We start from the raw sequence: 6,511 nt of genomic DNA on the forward strand, positions 1-6,511 counted from the left end.
ATAGATTTGGCAGTTAGCACTTTTTAAAAGTTACACTTTATAAGTTTAAAAAAGGTAATTAAGACGTAATTTGCGATCTGAAACTTAAGTTTTTTTGTGACAAATTAGTTGGAAAAAATAATCAACTAATTAAGACGAATCTATTTTACAATATAAATAAACAATGATAATTAGCAGAAAATGATAATTATTAATTATTATTTTTTAAGACAATGATAATTATTTTAAAAAAAAAAATTTTTATTTATAAATGTCTCGACAAACGCATCGTTAAATACTATAACTCATTAATGAGTAGGAGTTAGCCCAAACATAGGAGAGTGGATTCAATGAGTAAAGAGGAATCTGAAAATAACACAATTTTAGATTGCTATCTACTCACAGGAGGAATAGGGTTATGGCATTTAATAGAAAATTTAATTTGTCAAATACTCTGTAATAATAAGTGGTCTTGCATACGAGAAAAAATGAATTACCTTGCAAATCTATATTGCCACAATTTGATATATTATGAAAATATTATAATAGCCTAATATTTGTTGTGATTTTTATGGGATGAGAAAAGAATGATTCCTTTGCTATGATTTAGAAAAGTTTTTTTTGTAGTGTCTAAAAATAGTTTTAAACCTGTTTGCTTTTATTTTAGAAATTTTATGTTTAGATAATGTATTTTTGTCAGGACTTCTTCAAAAGCTAATATTTAATCCGAATAAAAAATGTAATAGAAAAACAGTGGGTATATTATATTGAAAATCTGTATGCATACAAAAAAATTTTATTTAAAAGAAAAAAAACTTACTGCAGATGGTTTCATCTTTTTAAAATTGTGATTCCGAGATTCTTCTTCTAAACAATCTAAGAACTTTGTATTGATATTACTGCTTATGAATCAAGTAAAGTATTTTTGTAATTAGTAACACAATAGTTAGAATAATTACACAGGTCTGCAAAACTGTTTTTTTTTGTATTTCTCAGCGCTGATTTCAAAAAAGCAATCCATTTTTTTCTATCACATCAGGTTTTTTTACAAAAAAGGGATTATTTTTGGGTAAAATAACAAAATTCGACTAATGTTTCACTTTTTTAAAACGTTATAGAATTTTATTTTATGTATAAATCATCTTCTAAACTATATTTCAAGAACACTTATATTTCTCCTTTAGCTTATAAGTCCTTATTATAACGTTTTTGCCTTCTGTCGTAGCTTCTTCTATTTCTTTTCCGGCTAAGGACTCGTTCAGGATCATCTCTTTTTAACATCCAGCAGTAGTCCGCTATCATGTTGATGTTGCATCTTCCCTGATATCTTTTTTCCATTTCCTTGATTTCTTGGTGAAATCTTTCACCTTGCTCTTCACTTACATTACCAAGGTTTGAAAGCAATCAAGATGTGAATGGAGAAAATGAGCTTTAATGCTCATGTTACAGCCCAGCTTCTTAAAGTTGTCGTGCATGTCTGTGTCAATGGTCTTGTAGTTTGGATCTTTGTTATTTCCTTGGAAACCGGTAACAACTAATTTAAAGGATGTTCATGCTGCCTTTCCTTTTGTTTCCATTTTGTTCACAAAATTAGAATCTTTCTTAAGTTTTCTAATGTCTGGTCCGATAAAGATTCCTTGCTTTGGATAAACTAGGAAATTGCCCAAAAAGATATTTGAAAGTCTACCCTGCTTTTGGCAATTTCTTAAAAATTTTTTTCATCAGCCCCAACTTAATGTGAAGTGGTTGAAGTAACACCTTTTTGGGATCTATAAGGCTTTTTCTCTCAACGTTTTTAACCCCTACTTCTGAGGTTTTTCTCAGTGGCCAAACTTTTTTTATGTAGTGCTGCTTTATGTCTTGACTGTCCCATTCACAGAGAAAGCAAGAGATCTTTGAATTGTTACTTTGTTGACCAAGCAGCATTGAAATAACTTTTAAATCCTCGCACTACCCACTCACATTTGTGAGTGAGAGAAATCCAGTCACATTTGTGGTCTGAGTAGCTGAGTTTGTATAAAACCAGTTTAAGGATTTTGTAACATTCTTTTAAGTGCACCCAGTGCCCTACTGGTATAGAAGCATATTTATTCCCATTGTACAGGAGTTCTGTTTTAAGGCTTTTTTTTGAGGAATCAATAAAAAGTTTCCACTCATCAGGAGCATATTTTGTTTTAAAACATGCCATAAGTCGAGGAACATCACTGCAAAATACCAGGTCACCAATTGTGTCCATTATTGTTAGTTTACTAAATTTTGTATTTATTTTTAGATGTTATCTTCTAGAGACAAGGAACTTCTTCAACAGTGTCATTAACTAAAGTAAGTCTAACATTTTGTTGCTAATTCATGGGTATGATCTTGTTACTTCTCTGCAAAATAAAGCAGAGTTATTTGCAAGGAACTTTTCCACTAATTTAACAATTGAATCTAATAGCCATATTCTTCCTGGTATTCCAGTTAAACAGGTTAACCCATTGTAAGACATCCAAATCACTTCGGCTTTCAGTGTCAAATCTTAATTAATCATTTTTATGGTTTGCGGTTTGCATAACATTTCCATAACAGTCTTACAAAAGTGTTCTTCAGAACTCTTTTTAATTCTTGCTAAACTTTTAATAAGTGCTAAATAAGTGGTTCCAATTTTCAAAAACTCGAGAAAGCACACTGACTATGCAATTTTCCTACAATTTCATTCTCAAAAGTCTCTTCTCGTCTTTATTTCCAGTAATTTTAAGGGTTACTAGAAACAAAGAAAAGTAACTTTAAAAATTACTGGTAAAGAGGGTGGTTACAATCTCAACGTTCTATCTATGCTCCTGTTTTGTTTCTTATATACAATAACAATCTTTTTGACAATCTTACATCAAAAGTGGGTCTATTTGCTGACGACTCAACTTTCTACTCTTGTCTTGACAAAAAGTCTTCCCTTTTTGATTGTTTAGAATCAGCCGATCTTTACTCTGATTACTTTTTTGTAGTAGCTCGATTTAAAGCGATTTTTCTTTATTTCATGCTAGAGTATAAACATTAAATATATACCATTATACCAAGAAAAATGTAAATAATGTTTTAGTAAAAGATGTTGCGTATTGTATTTACTCTTTACACTTAAAAGATAATATTGAAAAAAGTTTAGCAACACTATGACTTCCTTACTATTTGGTCATAAAACTGTGTCAAAAAGATGGCAAGAAATTAATTGGAACATTGAAGTAATTTTTTTTTTTAAATTATTCTATTTTGATTTATTTTGTAACAGTTTTATTTTAACACTGTTTTAAGCAGATAACGACCTATTCTATTCAGATCTAATTACTATTCTATTCAGATCTAAATATAGCCAAAAAATATTAAAAAAGTGGCTACTGCTTTTAATGTTTTGTATAGAGTGACTTTTTCAAAATTTAATTACATTATTTTGATTTCTTAATTTCACATACAAAAAGTTTGAGTCAACAAAAGAAATTTACTGAAGGAGGATGAGAAAATGGTTCCACTAAACAAAGTTTAATTTATCCAAGGTTTGACTTAACCAGAGATATTTATTAATAACCAATAAAATGATTTCAAGAGACCAAATAATGCAGTTCAAGATAACAAAAGTTCGAATTACCAGGTTTCAACTTACCAAGAATTAAATGTATCACAATATTGTTGAAATTCTTATATTGACAAATAACAACCCTCTCACTCTCAGACAAGGTCAAACTTGAGCCACTCTACCATCATCATGATGTTGTATCATATTCTATTTTTTTCTCTACCATTCATGATTGCTGCTCAAATGAGCTGCAATCATAATTGCTAGAGAAAATTATCCAAAGTTCAATCAAAAAAGTTCAACCAAAACTCATTGTTGCTTGACTTTTTCCGCCATGATATAAAATTTATCTGTCAAGTTTTTTTCCTCGCACGTCAACAAAACCTTAAAACTCTAACCAATCTTTATGTTTTCTTTACTTATACAACCGACAACTTTAAGTATTCAGATGATTTTTTTAATTTTATTTCAGTTCACCTCCCCAAGGCCATGAAGGCCACTTCAATAGAGGAGGAAACATTAGTTATGGTTACAACCCTTAAGTGCAAATCTTGATAAGCAATACTGATGTACGGAGAAAAAAGTTGAACATGGTAGATGTGATGTGAATCAAATCGATGCATACAAACAGTAAAAAATAAAAACAAAAACATTTAGAATAATTTTCAGAATGTTTATTAAATAAATAAAAAGCATTACAGTCTCTAGAGTGAACTTTTTTCAGTTTTTTTAAAAAATGATAAAATTTATTTAGATTCCTCATTTAAATTTAATTGTTTTTACATAAAGTATACTTGATTTTGTCTTCTTAAAAAACAATCGTTAAAACAGAGTCGTTAAGAGCTATTTATTACCGCCATTGGTGAGTTTAGATGTCTAACCATAGGAATATATATATATATATATATATATATATATATATATATATATATATATATATATATATATATATATATATATATATATATATATATATATATATGCATCATGGTTCATGACCTATTATATTAAAGATACAGTGGTAAAAATAAAGTTAGTAAAATAATAACAAAGCACTTGAATATAACAAAAACAAACAAAAAACGTTTTATAAATATAATTATAATAAGTTTTACAAATATAAATATATGTGTGCATATTTACAAATATACTGCACATTTATATGTAAATAGATTAAATATTTAAATGTTTGTACTACAACTACAAAGGTTGTTGTTGTTGCACAACATATAAATGTTTAATAATATTGAAATAATTAAAAAAAAGGAACCCACGTCTAAATTATTTTTCACCTTATTAAGAGAAAAAAATTTAAGCATGCTTCTGCCAAATTTGTGGTGGAGTTTAGACTTATTGCTCAAATATGATGCAAGAGATACAGAGCTCTTCTGAAAGTCTTGTGTCCCAGCATGGATCTTTATGACCAGGAATAGAACATTGTAAGTAAATTTTTATTGTGACTTTTAGTAAAAAAATTGTATTTTTTCAATGTTTAAATCGTGCATTTAATATCAACATTACACTTATTATAATGAGTAAAACAAAGAAATATTTTTAAATCTTCAATAAAAAGTTTGCTATACCTTCACAAAATAAAGTAATTTTTTATCAAAACCAGTAAAAATAATTGGACATTTTAAACTTCTCATTACTTTAATTATTTATTTTTTAAATGTGTTTCAAAATTCAATTGTCATAATTTTAATCAATTTTATTTGAAATTTATTTCAGTTTCTAATAAATTCACAAAATAATCCTGATTTGTTATCTGAATTCAGTTGTAAAAATCAAGACAAATTTTTACTAAATTTTGGTCTATAAACTATTAATGTTTTATGTTGATAAACAATAGCTGGTATATAGCCTTTAAGCCAATGTCTTACATAAATACTTGCATCTGAACTGCTAGGAATGGTTCCCTAGTAATTTGATATACTCTTGAGTTATCTTGTCTTTTTGAGCTAGATTTAAAAAAATAGTTTTTTTACATTTTTATTATATATAAAATTGGAATTTTAAGTTTAACATAAATGCGCTGACTTTTGCCACCAACTCTTCCTTTTTTAGCATGTGTGCTAAAAATCCATTATTGTGTTAAAGCTTTTCACCATGTTTGGAAATTATTAAACTGTTTAAGGTCTACAAAGCTATTCATCTCTTTTACTTTTTAAAAATCTAACATCTGCTTACAAAAAAGATGCATCTGTAATTAACCAACCTTGAAAATACCGTATTAATCCTATCTATCACTTTACTTGATTGCAATTTACAGGACAAAATTTTACAAATCGCATTAACACTCTAATAAACTATTGCCAAAATACTTATAAGTTACTATTATAATTAATAACAAAAACCAATAATATTGGCTAAGTGTTGTATGACAAATTTGCGTATTAATTATTATACTCTGAGTCTTATTTTTATTTAGTGTTCTTATTCATTATTTTTATTTAGTGTTCTTATTCATAGTGCAGTGTTTTCGCCTAAATAAAAATAACATGCTAATTTGGATAACTACCTATTTATAATTTTTTTAATCTTTTAAGAACATCAAGCACGTTAGTGGAAAAAAATACTATTAAAAAAAAAATGCTACTTACCACCGATTGTAGTAAGACACATAAATGTAAAATCTAACAGTTCTTCAATATGTTGCAGTCTGGTCATTTGACTATTCCTCAGAGATTTTTGAGCCATGTTTACATTCTAGTAATTACTATTGAAGGATGTAGATGTGTAGCGCAAACATAAACATATATTTCTGCCAGAAATTAAATCTAACTTTTACAAGAAACCTAAAAAAGTTTCACTTGTTGATTTCATATTCCTATAAGACTAAGAAAGAATTTAAAAAAGTTCAAAGTTAAAGCAACTGCAAAAAACATAGGGTTTAAATAGTCATGGCAACGTATGAAATAAAATTGGCTTCAAATGTAGTACACGTCATAATTTTGTTGATGATATGAAAACGGCTGTCGTACCCGT

General features: G+C 27.9%; 1 long non-coding RNA gene across 1 annotated transcript; it reads right to left on the reverse strand.

Moving 5' to 3' along the window:
• Nucleotides 1-795: 795 nt before the first annotated feature.
• Nucleotides 796-6,162, reverse strand: LOC136089048 (uncharacterized). The gene is made up of 2 exons (XR_010642743.1): nucleotides 6,127-6,162; nucleotides 796-855 (listed from the first exon to the last, which is right to left on the reverse strand). It is a non-coding gene; the product is annotated as an uncharacterized LOC136089048 (long non-coding RNA).
• Between the last annotated feature and the right edge of the window lie 349 nt (nucleotides 6,163-6,511).

Source organism: Hydra vulgaris, chromosome 12 (assembly GCF_038396675.1).
Source record: "Hydra vulgaris chromosome 12, alternate assembly HydraT2T_AEP".
NCBI classification, from domain to species: domain Eukaryota; kingdom Metazoa; phylum Cnidaria; class Hydrozoa; order Anthoathecata; family Hydridae; genus Hydra; species Hydra vulgaris.